The 23,093-nt window shown below is 43.2% G+C and overlaps 1 long non-coding RNA gene across 1 annotated transcript in view; it reads left to right on the top strand.

The window, feature by feature from the left end:
• The window catches only part of LOC138823005 (uncharacterized), a 53,423-nt gene extending 32,282 nt beyond the window's left edge, over window positions 1-21,141 (top strand). The window contains exons 3-4 of the long non-coding RNA XR_011370708.1: window positions 16,632-16,706; window positions 19,976-21,141. This is a non-coding gene — a long non-coding RNA (uncharacterized lncRNA). The remainder of the gene's footprint in view (window positions 1-16,631; window positions 16,707-19,975) is intronic.
• The last annotated feature ends 1,952 nt before the right edge of the window (window positions 21,142-23,093 follow it).

Raw genomic sequence — 23,093 nt, 5'->3', positions numbered from 1 at the left:
TTATTTCATTTGATTCTTGCTTAGTACACTGTGAGCTCTATGGCCTTTATCTCTTCCTCCTCCTCCTCCTCCTCCTCCTCCTCCTCCTCCTCCTCCTCCTCCTCCTCCTCCTTTGTTCCAGTCCTGGGGTTTGAACTCAGGGCCTGGGTGTCATCCTTGAGCTTTTTTGCCTAAGGCTAGTGCTCTACTACTTGAGCCACAGTTCCACTTCTGGGTTTTTGGTGGTTAATTGGAGATTAGAGTCTTGTGGATTTCCTGCCTGGGCTGACTACTAACTTCAATCCTCTGATCTCAGCCTCTTGAGTAGCTGGGATTACAGGCATGAGGCACCAGTGCCCAGCTTGTGGTTTGGTTTTGTAGACAGTGTCTCAGTGTGTTACCCAGGCTGGGCCCAAAACCACTCTCCTACCCCATCCTCCTGAGTACTGGACTCTAGGTATGCGCCATAGCCCCTGGTAGCTCCATCTTCCAAATCCCTCCAATTCCAGCGTCTTCCACAGAATGGATGCAGAGTTATCTTCATTACTTACCAGAGTTCTGAGCTCTTATAAGCATTATCTCATTTAATCTTCCAAGTATGGTTTGTTATGACCCCAATTCACTGCTAAGGAACACTGGAGCATAAGAGAGGTTCATCACTGGTGTGTGACCTGTGCCAGAGGCTTAGGTCTAAACTTCCACCCCACACTGCTTCTGCTTCCTCATGCCTGAGGAACAACCAGGAGACAGACAAGATTGTATTGTCAGCCATCTCTTTCTCTTTTTCTTGCTGCGTTGGAGACTGAATTCAGGGCCTTGAGCTTGCATGCCAGGCAAATGCTCTACCACTGAGCTCCACCCTCGATCCCTTATTGTCATTCAAAGGACCTGAAAACTAAAGCTGGAAGAAGAGTGTTGACCTGATACCAGGCTTGTCACAAACATGGTCTGGTAACAAACCACAAACCTGAATGGAGAGTCTCCTGTGGGCTGGGCAGAACTAGGCAGACAAAGAAGTGAAGCAAGGAGGAGAAGGGCCTGCCTGGCAGGTGTGAGGGCGAGGCTGCCGCCCTACAGAGATGGGCCGATAGCTTTGTTTGGTGGTGGGTGTCCTGTCCACAGCCTCCCTCCCTCCCTGAGGGGCTGGGCAGCAGCTGGGCTCCTGGGCCTCAAGGTGCCAACAGGGCCAGCCATTCACAAAGCCGCACAGGCACAGAGAGGTACAGTCCTCCCCCCCAGGGATGGAAAGCAGACACTGTAAACACTTAGGGCTTTATCTCCCATGGAGAGGGTCATCAGAGCCACTTTTTCTGCACAGGAAGAGTTCCCAGGGGAGGGCTGACCTTTGGGAAGCCTTGTCCTGCTGAACAGATGGTCCTAGGGCTGGGCAGGAGCGAAGAGGAGCCCCACAATTACTTCCAAATCTGAATTCCTGATACCACATGCCAGGCCTCCCAGAAATTCCCAGGTTTGAAATGAATGTGTGTGGTGCTTGTGACTTTTGGGCTTTCGCTTTAGAAACAGTTCTTTTCTAGACACAGCAGAGTAAGATGCACAATTTAAAAAGTTCAGAGTACTTTTAAACTAAAAGTATCTAAACTAATAGTATTTAAACTAAAAGCATCTCCAGCCTTGTGCTGGATCCTGAGGGTAAAATGAAAGTAGAGTGCCCACTTTTCTCTTGTTTTGGTGGTACTGGGGTTTGATCTCAAAGCCTCACAACTTCCTAGACAGGTACTTTTACTCAATCCACATTTCCAGCCCTTTTCACTCTGGTTACTTTTTTTTTTTTTTTTTGGCGGTTGTGGGGCTTGAACTCTGGGCCTGGGCATTGTCCCTCAGCTCTTCAGCTCAAGGCCAGCACTCTACCACTTGAGCTACAGCGCCACTTCCTCTGGTTACTTTCTCAAGTACGGTTTTATTTCCTCCCTCTGTTAGCCTCAGCCATAATTCCTGTATAGCTAGGATGACAAATGGAAGCGACCCCACCCAGTTTTACTGGTTGAGATAGGGGGAGGGGGTGGTCTCAAGAACTTCTTGCCAGGAGTGGCTTTGAACCGAGAATCACAATCCTCCTGAAATCTGCCTCCTGATTAGTTAGGATTATAGGCATGAGCCTCTGTGCCTGGCACAAGTGTCCACTTCTAAAGCACTTTTCTTTCTCTTCTGACTTTGATTTGAGGAAGTTTTACTGTCAGGTGTGAGATTTGTTCTGTTCAAGAAGTGGCTTATTTTCAGGCTAATTTTGTTTATCTGTTGTTTGTTTTTGACACAGGGTCTCATTGCATAGCCAAAGCTGTCTCCAGATCTTCCTGCCTTAGCTCCAATACCTGACTTACTTAAAAGTGACTTTACTCACTCAGTTACTTCTACTTGACTCAAGAAAGTCTCAAGCCCTGTGTGGAGGTACACACCTGTAATCCCAGGTACTCAGGAAGTGGAGGCAGGAGGATTGTGTGTTTGTGTCCAACCCTGGGAAAGTTAGTGAGACCCTATTTCAAAAACAAAATCAAAACAGAAGAATTGGGGATGTAGCTTATAGTAGGGCACTTACTTAGCAAATTCAAGGTTCTAGGGTTCAATCTCCAGTACTTCCAATAACAACAATGAAAAGATTCTATGTATCATTGTACCCCCAATATTCAGCATGCCTGGCCTTGAATTTTTTTCTTTGTGCTGGTTCTGGGGCTTGAATTCCAGCTTGGGTGCTGTTCTATACGCCTTTGTGCTCAAGGCTAGCACTCCACTATGTGAGCCACAGCTCCACTTGTGGCTTTTGGGTGGTTAACTGGAGATCAAAGTCTCATGGACTTTGCTGCCCCTGCTGGCTTTGAACTGTGATCTCAGCCTGCTGAGTAGCTAGGATTAGTGAGTAGTTAGGATTAGGAGTAGCTAGGATTAGTGAGCCACTGGAAGTATATCTTTCTTTTCTTTTTATTATTTTTTTGTGTATGCTGCTACTGGGCTTAAACTCAGTCTCTAAGAGCTCTTCCATAGCTTTGTTCACTGAAGGCTGGTGCTCTCTACCACTTAAGCCACAGCTCCACTTCTGGCTTTTTGGTGGTTAATAGGAGATAAGAGTCCCATGGACTTTTCCTGACCAGGCTAGCTGCAAAGTGAGATCCTGAGGTCTCAGTCCCCTGAGTAGCTAGGGCTATAGACATGAACCCTCAGCCCTAGGCTAATTAGAATTACATGCCTTAAGTGAATTAATGTCTTCAAATGCCTTCCTAGTCTTTCTGCATGGGAAGGGGAGTAAATGGAAAGCTATATGTCTCAATGGCTATCATATACCAAGTACTATGTGGTATGTTTCTATATTACTTCCCTCCTTCTCTCTTAGAAGCATTTTCATTTTAATACAGATATGAAAGGCAGGGACACCCAAAAAACAGTTGACAAACACCTGTGAGAGGCACTATGGGAGAAGCAAGGAAGGCAAGGCCTGCTAGCAGGATCAAGTCTTACTGAAAGGCCAGGGTTGAGGCTCAGTAGTGGAGTGAGTGCTTGGCTTACAAGAGGACTAAGATAGTTTCTATCTTACCACCATGGAAGAACCTACTGAGGACTCTACTATCATCACATTCTCTAGACTCCCTCAAAAAAAAGGATGACTCCAGAGTTCAAGCCCCATGACCAACAAAAAAAAAAAAAAAAAAAAGAAAGAAAGAAAGAAAAGAAAAAGGAAAAGATGACTGACATTGTAAAACACATTACTTTCTAAATACCTAACATAGATCTAAATGCAATGGAAATGAGAAAACACATAAAATGACTACAGACTGGGGTGTTTATGTGTTTAAATCAGAATAACTTTCTCTGTTGCTTTCTTTCTCTCCATTCCTAAACCCAATCCATCAACAGCTTTCATTGAGGTTCCTTATGCCATCTTTATATGTAGTCCCACTGTATTTTGAAATTATTTGTCTTCCATATTTCTTTTCCCTTCTTCACCTCTTCCCCTACCTAGTCCTATGTTCTGTGTATGTGTGTATGTGTGTGTGTATGTACACACATGTATTCATATATATAGGTACTTTCAGGTTTAGCTCTCAAATGAGTGAAAACTTTATATATTTGGCTTTTTGAGCTGGGTCATCTTGTTCAACATGATATTCTCCAATTCCATCCACTTTCCTGAAAATGCCACAATTTCATTTTTCTTTATGGCTATATAATACTCCATAGAATATATGTAACCGTATCTTTATATCTGTTCATCTGTTGTTGGACACCTTGGCTGATTCATCATTGGTGAACAGTGTGGCAACAAAATGGATATGTAGCTATCTTTCTCATATATTGATTTATATACCTTCAGATATATGCCCAGTAGTAGAATCATAAGGTAGCTAGGCATATTTTAGTTTCCTGAGGAACCCCCATACTGATTATTTCCATTGTGATTATACTTAGTAAGATGGACTCTTAGTGGGTTTTTTTTTTTTGTTTTGTTTTGTTTTTTGGTGCCTGTCTTTGAACTCAGGGCCTGGGTACTGTCATTAAGCTTTTATGCTTAAGGACAATACTCCATAGCACTTGAGCCACAGCTCCGATAGAAGTCTCACAAACTTTTCTGTCTATACTGGCTTTGATTTGTGATCCTCAGATCTCAGCCTCCTGAATAGCTAGGATTATAGGTGTGAGCCACTGACACCCAGCTTTTAGAGTGGATTTTGATCTGTATTGTCTTCCTTCCTTCCTTCCTTCCTTCCTTCCTTCCTTCCTTCCTTCCTTCCTTCCTTCCTTCCTTTCTTCCTTTCTTTCTTCCTTTCTTTTCTTTTCTTTCTTCTTTCTTTCTTTCTTTCTTTCTTTCTTTCTTTCTTTCTTTCTTTCTTTCTTTCTTTCTTTCTTTCTTTCTTTCTTTCTTTCTTTCTTTCTTTCTTTCTCTGTTTTGGCAGTTATGGAGCTTGAACTTGCCTGGACACTGTCCCTGAGCTCTTTTTGCTTAAGACTAGTACTCTACCACTTTGAGCCATAGTACTACTTCCAGTTTTTTTGGTAGTTAATTGGAAATCTCACAGACATTCCTGCATGGACTGGCTTTGAACTCCAATCCTCATATTTAGCCTCCTGAGTAGATAGTATTATTGGCTGATGGTATAAGCGGTTATACTTTTTGCCACTGCCCTCTCATGTACCTACCAGCAGCCCAAAACAATGGGTCTGCCTGATTTTGGAAAGGAACACCAAAACCAACTTTTTCTCCTTATTCAGTATTATGTTACAGTGATAGAAAGTTGACCATGTGAATCTGGGAAAAGCTGACCCAGCCTGACTGAACAGGTTACCTGGATATTAACTCAGAAATGGACATGTGACCCAAGATGGGCCCACAGGACTTAGTGTAAGGTACTACAGCTAACTCTGTTGGGAAAAGAATTCAAGGAACTAGGTAACATGAACTTCTGGGGCCATCTTGGTTGTGTTGTCCAAAGAGCCCACCTAAATAAATGAAGTTAATACAGAGGAAGTACAGAGACAGAGTAATCTTTTTTTTTTGGGTCCGGTCGTGGGGCCTGAACTCTGGGCCTGGGCACTGTCCTCCGCTCTTGAGCTCAAGGCTAGCGCTCTGCCACTTGAGCCATAGCACCACTCAGAGTAATCTTAAATTACCATTACTTGAGCCAGAAGCCTCTACTTGAGCAGTTTTAGTTCTAAGAGTCAAACCATCGTATTCTGGTTTTGGTTAAGTTTCAGTCACCTGCAATGAAAAGTCCTAATGCTACTTCCTTTTACTCTTACGAACCTCTTTCCAGAGCTTTTGAGCCTCAAAAGGTTGGTCCAGAGGGATCTTAACATTGCTGCTGCCCTAACTTGATGCTCTCTGTAGGGCTTTGGGCTACTGTTTCCCTGAGTCCCTAAGCTCCAGCTCAGTCTGTCAACTCTTGTCTGGTCTCTTCTTGCTTTGTTGGTGTGTTTCTAGTGCATGCCGAGAGAGAAAAAGAGAGAGAGCGACAGAGCAAGAGTGAGAGCGAGAGCACACATACAGGTGTGAGATCTTTTAGCCTACTGCCTGGCACATAGCCCTAGCCTTCTTCTTTCTTCCTAATTCAGTGTGTGATTTAAGGATCTGTGATACCTTCCAATTCTCAACATCCTGAATAAATGATGGGGTGAGGGGCAGTGGTTAATGTGTTAGGGTACAGTCTCCAGAAATATGTGCCAGTTTTAATTATCTGTTCAGAGTGAGATATTTCAAAGTTGCTGAATACATTTATGTCATGTTTGTTTATGCAAACGAGTATTTGTCTTTAGGGCTGACAGCCATAGTCCTTGCTTTGTTCTTTGACACTGCAGTTGAGGCCAAGTTATGGCTGTTCGCTCCCCCCGTGTTGTACTAGGTGGGCAAGCACCCATGTTGAGTGTGGTCAAGAAGCATCTACAAGCCCATTTTTACTACTTTTCTTTATTTTGTAATGTCATTGATTCTGTATTAAAGTTATAAAAATTTAGTCAGTGTAGAATTTTCTCATCCATTTCTATTCCATTCTTGGAAAACTAGAGTCATGAGGATCCTTCTATCTTTTTCTCATATACAAAATTTCTCGCATAGATGCACATTTTAAAACATACACAAACATATGTATCTACTTTTAAGTATGAAATATGTGTATGTATAGTAAAAGGCTATCCATTTTCATTTAAAGTATAAAATAAGATTATATTTTGTACTTGAATTAATTAGTTAATGGATATTTTACTGTACTGGAGTTTGAACTCTGAGATTCCTGCTTCCTGAGCATGTTTGGTTGACTGGCACTTTAACACTTGAGCCATGCCTCCAGCCCTGCTTTTTGCTGATTATTTTGGAGATAGAGGCTCATAGACTTTTCTGCCCTGGTTGGCTTTGAATCTTGATCCTCTGGATCTCCTCTTGAGTAGTTGGGATTACAAAAGTAAGCCACCAGTGTGTGTGTAGTTTTTTTCTTTTTCCTCTTAACCTAAAAACAATGTAGCACTCTAGATCATTGTAAGTGGCTATAACTCATTATCTTCCATTATATGGATACACCACTATTTAGTCAATCAAGAAAGAATTTTGCTGGGAGCGGGTGGCTCACACCTGTAATCCTAGCTACTTAGGAGGCTGAGATCTGATGATCACAATTCAAAGCCAGCTGGGGCAGAAAAGTCTGTGAGACTCTTATCTCCAATAAGCCACTAGAAAACTGGAAGTGGTGCTGTGACTCAAGCGGTAGAGCGCTTGCCTTGAGCTGAAGAGCTGAGGGACAGCGCCCAATCCCAGAGTTCAAGCCCCACAACTGACCAAAAAAAAAAAAAAAAAAAAAAGCATTTTTCAGGTAGTTAACATGAAATAGAGAGCTTTCTGCACTTTATTGTATCAAATACTATGAATATACTTATCTATGTTCAAGGGAACGTTTGGCTGTTCTACCCTTTTGGTCATGTGCTTATACAGAAAGGACACTTACTATATCACATATTTTTTCCCTTAAGAAGATGACACTTCCTAACTATCTCTCCCCAGGATGTTTTTTCTCTGTTGAAGGCAGAACACAATAAGAGTATCCTGGCTCCAAATCTGACCTGGAGCTGTATTTCCTCTGTCCCCTCCCTCTCCCTGCCCTGAACATCCCTGCTGCCTCATAGCCAGTGACAGGTGTTATTTTTCCAAATGAAAGCCTTTGAAGTCCAAATAAATGAGATAATAAATCTCTGCTCTCCAGGGATGCCAGGCAGTGTTTGTCCCTACTGAATGGCTCTTTGCAGTGCTGAGGGTATAGTAGCTACTTAATAAATATGAAATAAGAACAATCAATCCTGGGGCTGGCATGATCTCTTTGAAGTTTAGGGTCAAGATGGCAGCATTTGAGAAGAATGAATGGCATGGGTGATGGAAATGCATAGACAATCTCCAAACCTCATTTTATTACTTTTTATATTCAGGGGTACAAGTGAAATTGAGCAGTGAAATGGCCACCAGGAAGGTCAAGAGGGAAGGTCAAGAAGCTTGAGTGGTGAGACACCCCTACAAGGAAGTGGGGCTCTAAATAAAGCATGTGTCTGCCAGGCCTCCCTCTGAATGGGGTGGGCAGAGCAAGGCTCTGGGAAAGGCTCTAGTGACTCTCCTTTCTGGCTGTCTACGTGGAGTGGACCCACCTTTGCCGTTTGGGTTATTCATCCATTTTGGCTTTTAACAAGAGCAAGACCGTGGGAGGGCCCAGGAGTATTTTAGTTGGAAGAAGTGATGTCATCAACTCCCTGCTGGGAAGGAAGAGAGGATCCGCTCTGTGCTGGCAAGGGAATTCGTGATCAGGGAAGTTGGGACACCTGGATCCACACCTGGCTTTGCTAGGAACTAGCTCTGAGACCCTAGGTGTTGGCCTCTGCTTTCTCTGCCCCTGTCAACTGCAGGGTTGAAACACAAATTCCCACTGTGGTCCTCTGTGACTGGGAGAACAACCCTGTGAGCCTGAAGAATGTAGCACTGTTGTTCTGTAGTTTCAGAAGAGGGGACAGATGGCTGTCTCTGGAACGTGTTCAGAAATGTGATGTGTGATATATGGTGTGAACGAAGCGTGGTGCCCTATAAACAATGTCCCCTCCCCCCAGTGACAGCACTTTGGCTCCCATTCACATTCCATTGTGGCTGGGGCACAGGCAGCCCTCATGGGCTTGAACACCTAAACACACACATATACACCAATGGAGTGACACACAAACTCGGATGACTCACAGCCGATGAGACCATGGCACACACGGATGATTCAGCAGGGATTCTCATACACTGGCTCACAACCAGACCCAAGGTGGCAGGACCTCCCAAGGATCATGGCTGAGCATCTCACCAGCATCTGCAAATGATTTGCATTCTTGGCTCTTCTCATCAGCCTGTTCTTTGTCTTCCTGTTCACCCTTTTCTTTCCTTCTGTCCCCTCCTTGGCTGGTTTTGGTGTCTTCTGTCCAAACTTCTGTCTTTAGCAGGCCATCTCCATCTCCTCCCCCTCTAGCTTGGAGCTGCTTTGTCTCCCTCAGGGTCTGGTTCCACCCAGGCCTGGACTTCTCTTTCTGGCTTCCACAGGATCCTGGCAGGAAGCTCTTCAATATTTGTGCCATTTGAGCCAGTCACTTTCAGGGGATGAGGGAACCAAGGGTGGTCCCAGATGGGAAGTGGGGGCCCAGTATCGGCAGATCTGAAGTTGCCATCAGTCCAGGCAGATGGGAGTATTGGAGTTGGGATTGAGAGGACCAGCTGTGTCGGACGGCCACAGAAAAGAAGGCACTGGATGTTCCAGTGTGACAGCTGTGGGCCTTGGCTCTTACTGGGACCCACTCCAGAATGGGTATCAAGCTGGAGGAGGAAGGGAGAGGGGAGGGGCTCTGATCACCAAGGTCTGTGTGCCACTGCCTTGCTTTTCTTTCTTTGCCTGCTTGTGGCCTCTGGATGTAGTTTTGATAAGAAGATAGGGACAAGTTATGGTGCTGTATGCCTAGGATACCTACTTTCTGCTCTTTCTGGGGGAGAGGTCCCTCAAAAATTAGAATAACATGGAAAGCAGGGTCAGATCACTAAGCATTTAGTGATCTTTTTTTGGTGTCACTATGGGGTTAGAATTAGGGCCTGATTGTTGACCTTTAGCTATTGCAATCAAGGCTGGTGCTCTACCTCTTGAACCACAGCTTCACTTCCAGGGTTTTTTTTGTTGGTCGTGAGGCTTGAACCCTAGGCCTGTGTGATGTCCCTGAGCTCAAGGCGAGTGCTCTTCCACTTGAGCCACAGCGCCACTTCTGGTTTTCTAGTTGTTTACTGGAGATAAGAGTCTCACAGACTTTCCTACCCAGGCTGGCTTTGAACTGTGATCCTCAGCTCTCAGCCTCCTGAGTAGCTAGATCATAGACTTGAGCCACCAGGGGTCTGGCTCTGTTGTTTTTGTTTGTTTTTTTGTTGATTAATTGGAGATAAAAATCTCAAGGAAGGCTGGCACTGGTGGCTCCCGCCTGTAATCCTAGCTGAACTCTGGAGGTTGAGATCTGAGAATCATGGTTCAAAGCCAGCCTGGCCTGGGCAGGAAAGCCCGTGAGTTCAAGCCCCATGACTGACCCCCCCCAAAAAAAAGTCTCAAGGACTTTCCTGCCTGGGCAAGCTTTGACCCTCAATCCTCCTATCTCAGCCAGTAAGTAGTTAAGATTACGGGCTTACTTCCTTTTTTTCTTTTCTTCTCTCCTCCCTTTTTTACCCCACCCCCCCAGAGCTGAGGATTGAATCCAGGGCCTTAAGCAACTCTAGACCTTTATGTACACTAGACCTTTCTTCTATCACTGAGCTCCATCCTAGTTGATCCTGTCTTAACTGTCTTAATTGTTAGCAGCCTCCTGACCCTGGGAGTGTCACGAACCCAGGAGATTCCACTACTTCTTTGACTGTCTCCTCTGAAGACAGTTGTGGGGGTGAGTTGAGACCAGAGTGGCTGTGCTATGGCAAATTAAAGTCACACACATTGACACAGACACAGACTCCAGAATTCCAACCACAGGAATTGCTGCCCAAGGGTTCAGCCTAACGATTCTTCAAGGAGATATTCCAATTCATCTCTGGGTCCCCAGCAAATCTCTGCCAGAGCTCTGCAGTTGGTCTAGGGCCTCTCTGACTATAACATTCAAGAGTTCTAGACAAGGACCTGCCCCATGCCAGTTCTGGACCCAGATAGCAGTGGACCTAGAGACATTTCCTGGAAAGAGAATGAGTAGCCCTTTTACCCAGATGTCCCACCAGGGAGTGAACCATGGGAGTCCATACTGTAAGGTATATTAAGTAGGTAGGTTTCATTAGGTAGCTGATGAAGAGAACACCACGAGTTATTCAGGTAGGAAAAGAAGTTTATTTACCAAACTGCTGCCCCTCACTCCTCCGTGCATAGTAGAGAAGCAAGGCTGAAAAGGGGAGACCTATCCCAGGGCCAGGACTTATCTAGGCCAGGGACAGGAAGAGGTGTGGCCACACTGGATCTGGATGTGACTTCAGGACCTGGGACCTGCCTATGGTCATCTAGGAGATGTGACCAGAGGCAGCCCAGGATGTGACCTAGCAGGAGGGAGAGGTGACTGCTTCCAGGTATGCCAGTTACCTAGGTAGCACAGATATTGGGCGGAAACTTGGTGAAGAGGTAGGGAGGTGTCTGCATAGGGTCTGCATGGCCTGGGGCAGACCTTACACATACCATGATCCACACCAAAGGGGCACACTGGTCTCTTATGTTAAGGACATGGAGACCTTCTGTGCTTCCATTTCACACTTTCCTCCCCGAGCTGGCTTAGAACCACCATCTTCAAATCTCAGCCTCCTGAGTCGTTTAGGATTTATAGGCGTGAGCCACACAAGCCTGGCTTGAAATAACTCTGTTTAACTTGAAACATTTCCTCCTCTGATATTGTTCAAGAACTTTATCCACTTTGTCCACTTTCTGCCTAAGCAGTCCTGAGTCTTTGCCTTCCTGTCTGTGTCCTCTGAGTCTGTAACTTCCTGCTATCCACTTCCTGGGATCCACTTCCTTAGCAAATGCTAAATTGTTACCACTTTATTACATGCCCAGTTAACTTCTTCCTTGTAGTCTGCTGACTTTAGATTCAAGGTTGCTTTTGCCTAGAAGAGTATTTTGGAGATTACAAGGTAGACTCAGTAGATTCAGTAGATTCTAGTATACTCCTGGGGTCCCAGAAACAGAGAACTCATTTGCTGAACATTGAAACACACGTTGATGTGAATATGTGAATATGCCAAGCATGCACGTGCTTGCTTCCCCCCCCCCCCCATCTTGAGCAGTATGGGGAATTGAACTCAGGGCTCTACACTCTACCACTTGAACCATACCTTCAGCTCTTGAACTCTATTTCTATGTTCTACATTTCTTCTACTAAAAGATGTATTGCATAGATGTGGAGGGCCTACTACATTATCTATGGCAAACTTGTAACATATACAATATGCATGGTAAACTAGCCAACCACCTGCAGGTATAAGATGGCAACTTTGTTGTTTATTTGTGGTGCTGGGGATGGCCTGGGGCATGCTAGGCAAGTCTTTACCACTTAGCTACATTCTCAACTCTTATAAGATAATATTTGTGCCCCTGTTCCAGATAAATTTGATACATGGAAATCTAACATCATCTTTATTTAGCTCTCAGTTAAATATTTAACTTACATAGTATTTACTCTGTTCTAAACATAGTTCTAAGTATTTTGTTGTTTGTTTTCTGAGACAAGCTCAGCAACTGCAGTCTTGACCTTTTTACCCTCTTGCCTTAGCCTTCTCACTTCTAGGATTACAGGTATGTATCACCATACTTGGCTTCTAAGCACTTTTCTGCAATATTAATGAAACTAGGTTTTTAGACCCCAGTCTCAAGGTTTAGGAGTCCCATGTTAGGTCCAACCACTCTCCCTCATATACCAGATAAAAAACATGGTAACTGTCTTCAGTAAATTTTCAGCCATCTTCAGAGGTGCACACATGGGCTTCAGGTTAAATAGGAAGAATTGGGGACAGGGGGTGACAAAGGTCAGCATAGTTCAAAACAGTTTCAAGTCATAGGTGTGGCCTGGTTGACCATTATCTCAGCCTTTGTCCTGGGTGGAGTTCTGGAGAATTGTCACCACTTTATTACTAGAACAAAATGGGAACAAGGTGATCTCCTGAGTTTTTGACTGTTTCCTTTAAGATGATAAGGAGGAGACATTGACTGTTTGAGGGGCAGTTTACCTTTATCAGTGAATCTCTTTTTTGGAACCCAAGGTTTCAAGCTATTTTCCCAGGAGAATAGCTCAGATCAAAGGCCCACAGATACAAAGTTGGAAAACTTTTAATTCACAGGCCTCAGCAAAAGCATCTTTTGTCTTTTACATTAATTTATTTTTTTTTCATAAAACCCTTTTGAGACAGACTTTGTTTTTTATATTTTTTTTCTGGTTTTAGGGTTTGAACTCGGGGCCTGAGTGCTATCCCTTAGCTTTTTTACTCAAAGCTGGTACTCTACCAGATGGTTAATTGGAGGTAAGAGTCTTATGGACTCTTTTCTTGCGTAGGCTGGCTTTGAACTGGGATCTTCTGATCTCAGCCTCCTGAGTAGCTAGAATGAACTGCATGAGCCACATGTACCTGGCTGAGATAGGCCCTCTTATCCTATGTTGCTGTTGAGGATCCCAGGAAATGTAGTCAAATGGCATGAGCTGGTGGCACAGCTTACTCCAAAGTGCTAGGCATGGACTTGTACCACCAGCCCTGGTTTGTCCTCTGGTGATAACCACAACTGCAGTGCTGTTTTCCATGGCTTTTCCAAGAGCAGCAGGAATCGCTGGCTACTGGCATATGGAATCATGAAATGGGCGAGATCTCTGCACCTTTATTCAGGCCTGGCTCTACTGACAGGTCCTGTTCTCACTCCTAGTTGTCTCCTTGGTTCCTCCCTAGCAGCATCCACCCAAGTCAGCTAAGGGGTGAGACTGCAGCTCTTCTCCAAGCTCTCTACCCCGACCTGCAGAGCCCAGCTCCTCCTCTTCTCTCTTGGCAAAGGGATAGTGCCTTCTCTTATTTACCCATTAACAACTAAGCTCTAGACATCTAACATACAAACCCACAAAACATTAGCATAATTAGAGCTAAGATTCCAAAAGCTTTTGGCAAGAAAGACCTGAATATTTACTTAACAAAAGAATTCTCGACTTAAGAAAAAAAATTACAATAGGGTTTAACAAAACAGCTTCTGTAGTAAATTAAAAACATTCTTTTATGGGTTGAAAATGTGATTTGTGTTTGTGAGAAATGTAATTCCTTTTTGGAGAGTTCTGTTCTTGCCTCATCCATCAGTATTTCTCACTTTAGTAATAGAGCCAGGAGTAAAGGGAGAGAGCAGGAGGATCTGAAACCATTGAAAATGCTTTCCTTGGCCAGGCACTGGTGGCTCCTACCTGTGACCCTAGCTATTCAGAAGGCTGAGATCTGAGGATGGTGGTTTGAAGCCAGCCCAGGCAGGAAAGTCTGTGGAGATTCTTATCTCCAATTAACCACAAGACAACTGGAACTAGAGTTGTGGCTCAAAGTGGTAGAGTGATAGACTTGGGTAAAACAATCCAGGAGCAGCACCCAGACCCTGAGTTCAAGCCTCACTACCAACAACAACAACAAAAAGAAAGACACAAAAAGAAAGACACAAAAAGAAAGAAAGAAAGAAAGAAAGAAAGAAAGAAAGAAAGAAAGAAAGAAGGAAGAAAAGAAAATGCTTTCCCTTAATTTATTTTATATTTTTCTTGCTGGTACTAGTAGATTACAGGTGTGAGTATGAGCCTCTAGTACCCCAGGCTGCTTTCCTTTGTTTAAGCTTGATTTTTCTACAGATGAACTTTTATTGTGTAAGAAGAATGTTTGTTCAGTCAGGACTTCTGTGACTAATTGGATCTTTGCCAGTCTGTGGGGGTTCAGAGGTGTTGGGAAAAGGAGAGAGGATGGGGAATGGGTTTACTGGGGAAAGAAGAGATATTCATTTCTTCACCCATGTTTGATCTTTCACTTATCCAGAAAGATTCTCCCATTCCTACTGTTGCCAGACATATGCAATGCAAAGATAAGTAAAAAAGCAGGAGTCAGGAAAGCAGACAAATAAATAAGCAATACAGTTAAGCAAGGTTAAAGGTCAGCATGGACTGTCCAATTTTCCTAGTCCAGAGTTGATAGATGACATGTGAAGACACTGTTGAGGAAAGCTGTAACAATTGAGTTTCAAAAACCCATTACTTCCATTGCATTTGCTTTGTTTCTGGAATTATATATATATATTTTTTTTGTCGGTCGTGGGGCTTGAACTCTGGGCCTGGGCACTGTCCCTCAGCTCTTCAGCTCAAGGCAAGTGCTCTACCACTTGAGCTACAGCGCCACTTCCGGTTTTCTGGTGGTTTATTGGAGATAGGAGTCTCACGGTCTTTTTTCCCGGGCTGGCTTTGAACCGCGATCCTCAGATCTCAGCCTCCTGAGTAGCTAGGATTACAGGCGTGAGCCACCAGCTCCCGGCCTGGAATTATATTAAAATTAGTTTTTTAAAATATGTTTTTGAGACTGTGGGCCTTACCCAGCTAGCTTTGTACTTGCAATTTTTCTGTCTCATCCTCTTAAGTGCTTTGTGTACCACCAGGCTCAGCTAACATCTTCCATCTGAATTTATATGATCTTGACAGAAATACCACAAGGAAAACTATTATGGTTTGGATGTTAAATGTCACCCAAAGGCCTATGCCTCAAAGACTTGGTCTCAAGTGCTACTGTTGGGAGGTTGTGGAACCTTTAGGAGGTGTTTTTTTTTTTTTTTTTTTTTTTTTTTGCCATGGGCTCCAATGCATTAAGGCTAGTTCATCTTAGATTAGACTGTCTACAAGTGAGAACTGAATGAACCTTTTCTCATTATATGCTAATTGCCTAAGGTATTTTGTTTTAGTAATGGGAAGCTGATGAACAATAAAACTACTACTTTTATCCTTATTTTATAGATAGGACATTGAGGCTTCCTATAATTAAGAGAATGCATTTGCCAAAATCTTATAGCTAATGAGAGGTAGAAATGGGACTAGAGCCCTGGCAATCTAGTTCTGGTATTCATGGCTAATGGCTCTTAACCTCTGTGATAGTTATTATTGTGTAAATGTATTTTGATTATGAAATAGTTAAAGTACCAAGAAAAATACAAAGAATAATGTAATCTACCATTCATCTCCATTGAACTCCAATATGTTGCTTTGCTTGGTTTTTGTTAGAAAGACAGGAGAGGAAAGAAATGACAGATGCAACTGAAGCCCCCATGTACTCTGCTGAGCTGCTCTCCTTTCTCGCAGCTAGTGGTGATCCTGCCTTGTGTGTATTTTTCCAAAGCATGTTTTATACTATTAAACCAACTGTGGATATTTACCAACAATATAAAATGTTTTTGCATACTTTCAAGTTTATGCAACTAGTATCATTTCATAGGCTACTTCTGTATTCAACATTATTGAGATTTAATTTTGATCCTACATAGTCTCTCTGCTTTCCTTGAAATAGGGGTTTGATGCCAGGAATTTAAGTTTGCTAGGCAGGTGCTCTACCACTTGAGCCTTTATTTTTGGAATAAGGTCTCACATGTTTGCCTGCATCAGCATGGACCTTGATCCTCCTATTTATACTTCTCATATATTTGACAGGCATAATACACCACAACCAGCCTACTGGTTGGGATGGGGTCTTGCTAACTTTCTGGCTGGCCTTGAAATATGATCTTTTGATCTCTACCTCCAAAGAAGCAGGGATTGCATATGTGAGCCACTTATACCTTGCTGGACCCTACAGAGTTCTAAGTTCATTTATTTAAAATGCATAAAGTGTCAGGCAAAATCATACAAAATCCTATTGTATAAATATGTTAGTACCTTAAAAAGAAATCTTTTGCTGATATAGACAAGGCTGCAAGAGATTTTCTTCACCATGTACTTTTCTGTGCTCGCACAGAAGCTTTCAGGAGGGCACTGCTGCTAGAGACCAGGCTCCCTGTCAGCTTTAATGCCTCAAATCCCATTCTAAAAAGGTCAACCAGGTGAACTTCTACTAGCAGTATGTAGGAGTCTTGCTGCTCTATGTCCTCACTATACCTTTTCTCTTAACACATTTTCAGATATGAAATGTTTTCTTACTGTAAATTCTATTGGATTGAGGAGAGGGGAGACTGCACATCATAGCAGGAGCACAGGTGAGCAAAACTACATATCTCATGGAGAAGATGTATCAAAGAGCCGGGCGCTGGTGGCTCAAGCCTGTAATCCTAGCTACTCAGGAGGCTGAGATCTGAGGATCGCGGTTCAAAGCCAGCCTGGGCAGGAGAGACCGTGAGACTCCTAGCTCCAATAAACCACCAGAAAACCGGAAGTGGCGCTGTAGCTCAAGTGGTAGAGCGCTCGCCTTGAGCTGAAGAGCTGAGGGCCAGCGCCCAGGCCCAGAGTTCAAGCCCCACGACCGACCAAAAAAAAAAAAAAAGATGTATCAAAGAGAAGGAAGACAAGACCAGGGTTCCTCAGGTCCATTCCAGGGCAGGCTCCCAATGATCTAAAAACCTCCAACCGGGCTCCATCTCTTAAAGTTTCTGCCACCTCCCACCTATTCTGGAGATCAAGCCTTTCAAGTATTGGCTTCTGAGGGACATTTCTGATCTAAATTATAGCATCCCTTTATTCATTCATCCTCTTCTTCACTGATTTTTCTTTTTTTTCTTTTCTTTTATTTTTTATTGTGAAAATACTTACAGAGGGGTTACAATTACATGGGCAAGATAGTGAGTACATTTCTTATCAAGCATTGTTGCTTCCTCCTTTGTTTACCTTTCCCATCCCTTCCAAGCCTCCCCCCGCCCCCTGATTTTTCAAATTTAAAAATTTGACAGAGAAACAGGTTTGGTGGCACATTCTTATAATCCTAGCATTTGGGAGGCAGAGGCAGAAGAATCAGTTGTTCAAGGCAAGTTTGGGCTACATGGTAAGAGACCTTGTCCCAATTTTTTTTTTTTAATTGTATTTTATTTTATTTGAGAACATACTGTACAGAGGGGCTACAATTACATGGGCAGGATAATGCATACATTTCTTACCAAGCATTGCAGCCTCCTCCTTTGTTTACCCTTCACTTCCCTTCCCCGCCTCCCCCCTCCCCCCACCCAATTTTACCCCCCTCCCCCCACCCAATTATACCCCCCTCCCCCCCCACCGAAATTGTAAAGCTGGTTTTGACATGACATTTTGTACTTCTCATTGTTGCAACAGGTCCACCTGAATCCTTAAACGACTTGTATGTCCCCATCTCCTCCACATGTTATACTGACATCAAATATAGTGAAAGCGGGGGTTACACTGTGGGGGAGGGCTTGTCCCAATTTTTTAAAAATTATTTTTTCTGTCTTTTGCTGGTACCAGGACTTTGAACTCAAGGCCTCACAGTTGCTTGGCTTACTTGCTAAACTTGTGCTCTATCACTTGCCCTACTAAAACTAATCTTTTATGGAAATGGACCTGTGGCTCAAGTGATACAATGCCAGCCTTGAGCAAAAAAATCTAAGGGAGAATATAGGCTCTGAGTACCTCAACATCTCCCCCCACCCCCGCCAAAAATGATAAACCCTTTTAAATGACAGGCTCTATACACTTCTGAGTTCTAACGTGAAGATTTATGTAACTGAAATAGCAGTTGAGTGCAGGATAGCTCTGTCAGCCTATGAAGGATACTGTAATGGTTCTGCAGCCCTAGGACACTATCAGGTATTTTCAGAGTATTTTAAACTGTGAATTCACTTTCTTAAATAGATGTGAAATGATTTGGTTCATCTATCTGTAGGTAAACTTTATGGCTTATAAGAACCTGGTTTAGGGGCTGGGAAGGTGGCTCAGTGGTAGAGCACTTGCCTTGCATGCATGAGGCCCTGGGTTCGATTCCTCAGCACCACATAAGCAAAAAGAAAAAAGCTGGCAGTGGCGCTGTGGCTCAAGTGGTAGAGCTCTAGCCTTGAGCTGAAGAGCTGAGGGACAGTGCCCAGGCCCAGAGTTCAGGCCCCACAACCGGACCCCCCCCTAAAAAAATCTGGTTTATTTTACTCAAGATGAAATATAATTGTGTAGAGTGTTATAATGTCTTCATCATTATTTTGGAGGCAGAAAATTTGCTGTATTTCCTAGGCTAGCCTAGAATGCCTGGCTCAAGTGAGCCTTCTGTCTCAGCCTTCTGGGTAGCTGGGAGGACAAGTACATGTCAGTTTGTAATTGTTCTTAATTGTGTGTGTGTATGCACATGCACATGCATGTACACATGTGCCAGTCCCAGGGCTTGAACTTGGAGCCTGGATACTATTCCTGAGGTTTTTGCACACAAACAGCATTCCACTGCTTGAGCTACAGCTCTTACTTTTGGCTCTGTGTGTGTTTGTACGAGCATGTGTGTGTGTGTGTGTGTGTGTGTGTGTGTGTGTGTGTGTGTGTGTGTGTGTGGTGAATTATTGGAGACAAGAGTCTCATGGGTTTTCCTGCCTGGGCTGACTTTGGAATATGATTCTCAGATCTCAGCTTCATGAGTAGCTAGGATGATAGGCACAACCACCAGTATCTGGCCCTGTGAGTAGAGCATTTCCCTCTAGTTATTGATCATTTGTGTCTTGCCACCTTCCTTACCCCTTCCTTTCTGGTTATCCTGTCTAGAGGTTGCAACTTTATTAAGAAGTTAAAAAAAAAAAACACCTTAGTATTTAGTGTTACTGATGTCTGCCGTTTGTTCCTTACTCAATTTCATTGATTTATTATGACTATTTTCTTCTTTTTGATTATTTCTTGTTACTTTGCCCTCCTTTTTTTGGTACCAGTCCTAGAGCTTCAAGTAAGGGTCTGGGCACCGTCTTCAAGGCTAATGTTCTACTACTTTGATCCACAGCTCCACTCCGGTCTTCTGGTGGTTAATTGGAGATAAGAGTCTCATGGACTTTTTTGCCTGGGCTGGCTTCAAACCAACATCACCACATCTCAGCTTGGCTTACAAGCATAAGCCACCAGCACCCAACTCCACTTAGATTTTAAAGGAAAGCCTGGAGACCAGGCAATGTGTGGCAGAATCAGAACACCTGCAGACAGCACCGTAGTAGGTGATATATGAAACTATGAGGGTGGATAAAGTTTCAGTGGGCTCTGGGAAGCTAGAGATGCTAAGAATAAGGATTATCTGTCAAGGAAAGCCACAGGCATTGAATGGCACAAATGGAAGGGAAAGACTACATAGGCTACAGCAGGCAAGTCTGAGGGAAGAGAGCCAAGGCCCTTTGGAACTTACATCACACACCACATGTCCTGGATGGTGGTTATGAAGCCAAGGTATTTAGTGTTTGTCCTGCTAGTTTAATTCTACGTCACCATTCTTCATTTAAAAAATGGTCATTTTTACTATGTACAATTGTATGTTGTAATACATAATTCTTGCTTTTTGTTTCTACAGGGCCTCATAACTAGGAGCCTGCTCTGAATTTCAGAAGAAACTTTAGTCTTGAACTTTCAAGCAATGCTGGAAGCATCTAATTGTGGGGACCCTTGAAATGAACTGAATAGATTCTGTTTTGAGTTGCATGGGGAATAGGGGTCAAATGGCTCCTAAGGCTAAATAAGATGTGTTCAGGTACATAGTTGAAAGGGGTGAATTGTGATGGTTTACTCTAGTCAAGTTGGTTGGATTGGGAAGTGATGAAAAGATTAGGGCACGTCTATGAAGTCATTCCCAATGAGAAGTGACTAAGCTGGGAAGACCTGTTCCAAAGGGGGTGACACCACCCCATAGACTGGGGCTGGATGAAATTAAATGGGAATAGCCAATAAGAATAATATTTTTAGCTGGGCACCCATGGCTCATTGTCTATAATCCTAGCTACTCAGGAGACTGGGACCTGAGGAGTGTGGTTCAAAGCCAGCCGAGGCAGAAAAATCCCTGTAGATCCTTATATTCAATTAACCTCTCAAAAACTGGAGCTGGGGCTCAAAGTGGTAGAGTGCTAGCCTTTAGCAAAAGAGCTCAGGGATACTGCCCAGGACCTGAGTTCAAGTCTCACGATCAACCAAAAAAAAAAAAAAGAAAAGAAAAATATTATGATCCCTTTTTTCTTATCTCTTCTCCCTCTCTCTTTCTTCTATGTTTTTTGCTCCCATCTTTCCTCTCTCCTCTCATTTTTGCTCCTCTCTTTTCCCCTTTCTCTTCTCTCTTCTTTTCCCCTACTCTGCTGTTTTCTCACTCCACCATAGTTGACTAAAACTCAGAGCCAGCTCAAACTACCTAAGCTGTTTTCTCAGATATTTGTCATAGTATTGAATACTACACTACATCCCAACACACTTCTAAGTTTACTTCTGTGCCTTTCTTTAGCTTGTGAAAGCCCTAGCACACATCAGATTATCTAAAAAGTCTGACTCCTCAACAGTCCTTATTATGCTTCGTTTGGTGAAACTTGCTCCAGTCCCTCATACTTACTTGGTCTTCCTCTAGGCTGTCTCTCCTCACCCCTGCATCCCATCTCTTCTACATGTTCTGTCACACTAAGGCAAACTTTTTTATTTGAAAATTGTAAGCACAAGTAGGCTTTAAATTATTTGTACTAATATATTTTTAAAGGCAACATCAACATTTCACAAAGCATTTAAATTTACAGTAAGAATTAGATTGTAATTCAATTTTATCTGAAGTAATTTTACATGTATAGAAGTAACAATTACTTTTGAAAATTTGCATGGTTTACAATTCCACAAAAGCATATCAGAATATTTGCATGGTAGAGATGTTAATGCTGTAACTAAGCATATTAAAAGAAATTCATATCTGTCATCTACATACATTCATTTTACATGAAAAAATAAGATACTTTTCAAATTTATAAAGTTCATTGTTTATAATTTTTTAAAATATAAAACACATTTAAAAAATCATGACAGCATATATTAAATTAGCATTTTATTTTCAATGCTATTTTTCATATTCATTTTTCATAAAAATTTTTGTTGTTGTTCGTCGTGGGGCTTGAACTCTGGGTCTGGCCGGAGTCCCTGAGCTCTTCAGCTCAAGGAGAGTGCTTTACCACTTGAGCCACAGTGCCACTTCCATCATACAATTTTTTTTTAATTTCAGAAATTTTGTATTGTATTCTTGAAAAGTATGAATATTCTTCTTGAAAAACCATAAAAAAATACATACCTTTCAAAAAGTGTAAAGTTGGCCCTTCCAGTCACAGTGAAGTATTCATTTTTAGTCTAATTTAAAATAAATTCATTTTAGATCAATGAAAGGGAAAATTTATTAACTCATATTTGAAATTTGCCATGACTTAATTTTGGGGAAACAAAGGTGATCACCCTTTTCTACGAGGGAGCATTGCTGAAACATTGGCATTCTATGCCCAGCAGGGATTTTGAGCCCCACAAATGGCTATTGGTAGAGCTTTGATCTGTCATGAATCCAAAACAATTTGTGCATTCATGACAGAGGAATGTGTGGATCCAATGATCTACAAGCAAAAACTTCCTCATATATTTTCAAGGTTCTTGTATCTCTTCCAGTTTGTTTAGGAATGTCATTGCGCTTTGGTCTCTGGTTCCTAGGTGGTTCATTTGGCTGTCTGTACCCTTTGTCTTGGGCACCTCCTTGTGGATAAACTCAGTTGATCCCATCTGTCTTCTAAACTCTCTTTTCTTTGAGAAATTGTCTTCATGTTATCTTTGAGTTTTCATATTTTTCGGTCAGTTTCTCCAGTTTGGCCCTCATGTTCACTCTAATCTGATTCTCCCATGCTTGAGGCTCTTCCCTTGCTCTAGTGTTTTGCTTTCCCGGCAACACCTTTGTCGAATCATTTGGCTGTGTGCCTTGTACTCTATCCGAATGATGTTTTCCGTTTCAGCTTTCAGGCGTGCTTGTGTGGCCTGTACTCTCAGGTGCTTGTGTGGCCTGTACTCACTGGCTGCCTCGGTGTTTCCTCTGGCTTCACTTGCCCCTGGATCTTTCTGGGAATTGGTGGCTGGGGTTGACGGGCCTCCCGTTCTTTTCTGTTGGTGGGAGCTGGGTATGGCACCTTTGGCTGTCTCCCCTTTTCTTCTCATGATTCTCCTGATTCTCCTGAATTGGACTATGCGTGTATCCCGCTATGGGTTTGTTTACACCCTTTACAAACAACATTTCCTTGTTGACCTGGTGCACTTGGACTTTTCTCTCCTGCTGGCTGGACTTCCTTAATACCAGGACAGTCTTTGCCCTGAAACTGGGTTCAGGTTTAGGGGATGTTTCTTGCTGCACCTGTGTACGCGATCGTCCTGCACAGCTGCTGGGGTGGCCCCTGGCGTGCAAGTGTCCATCTGGAGATGGAAACAGTTCACTCAACCTGAACTCGGCAGAGCTGGGGCAGGGTTCAGGGGTGTGATGGTGAGGGAAAGCAGGCTGCGGATCTTGCAGTGCCCCTGCTTCTTGCTTGCTATCAGAGGAATTAATCCCAGTAACTGCAAGAGAGCAGGTGTTCTCCGTCTTGGCCATGTCCTTCCTGCGTAGTTTTGCCTTCTCAGCTACCAGTTTGGCCAAGGCAGCGTTT

This window comes from Dipodomys merriami, unplaced genomic scaffold (assembly GCF_024711535.1).
Source record: "Dipodomys merriami isolate MVZ:Mamm:240054 unplaced genomic scaffold, mDipMer1.0.p SCAF_12, whole genome shotgun sequence".
Lineage (NCBI taxonomy): Eukaryota > Metazoa > Chordata > Mammalia > Rodentia > Heteromyidae > Dipodomys > Dipodomys merriami.
Note: the sequence above shows the minus strand (reverse complement) of the source record. Positions and strands in the feature narration are given on the sequence as shown.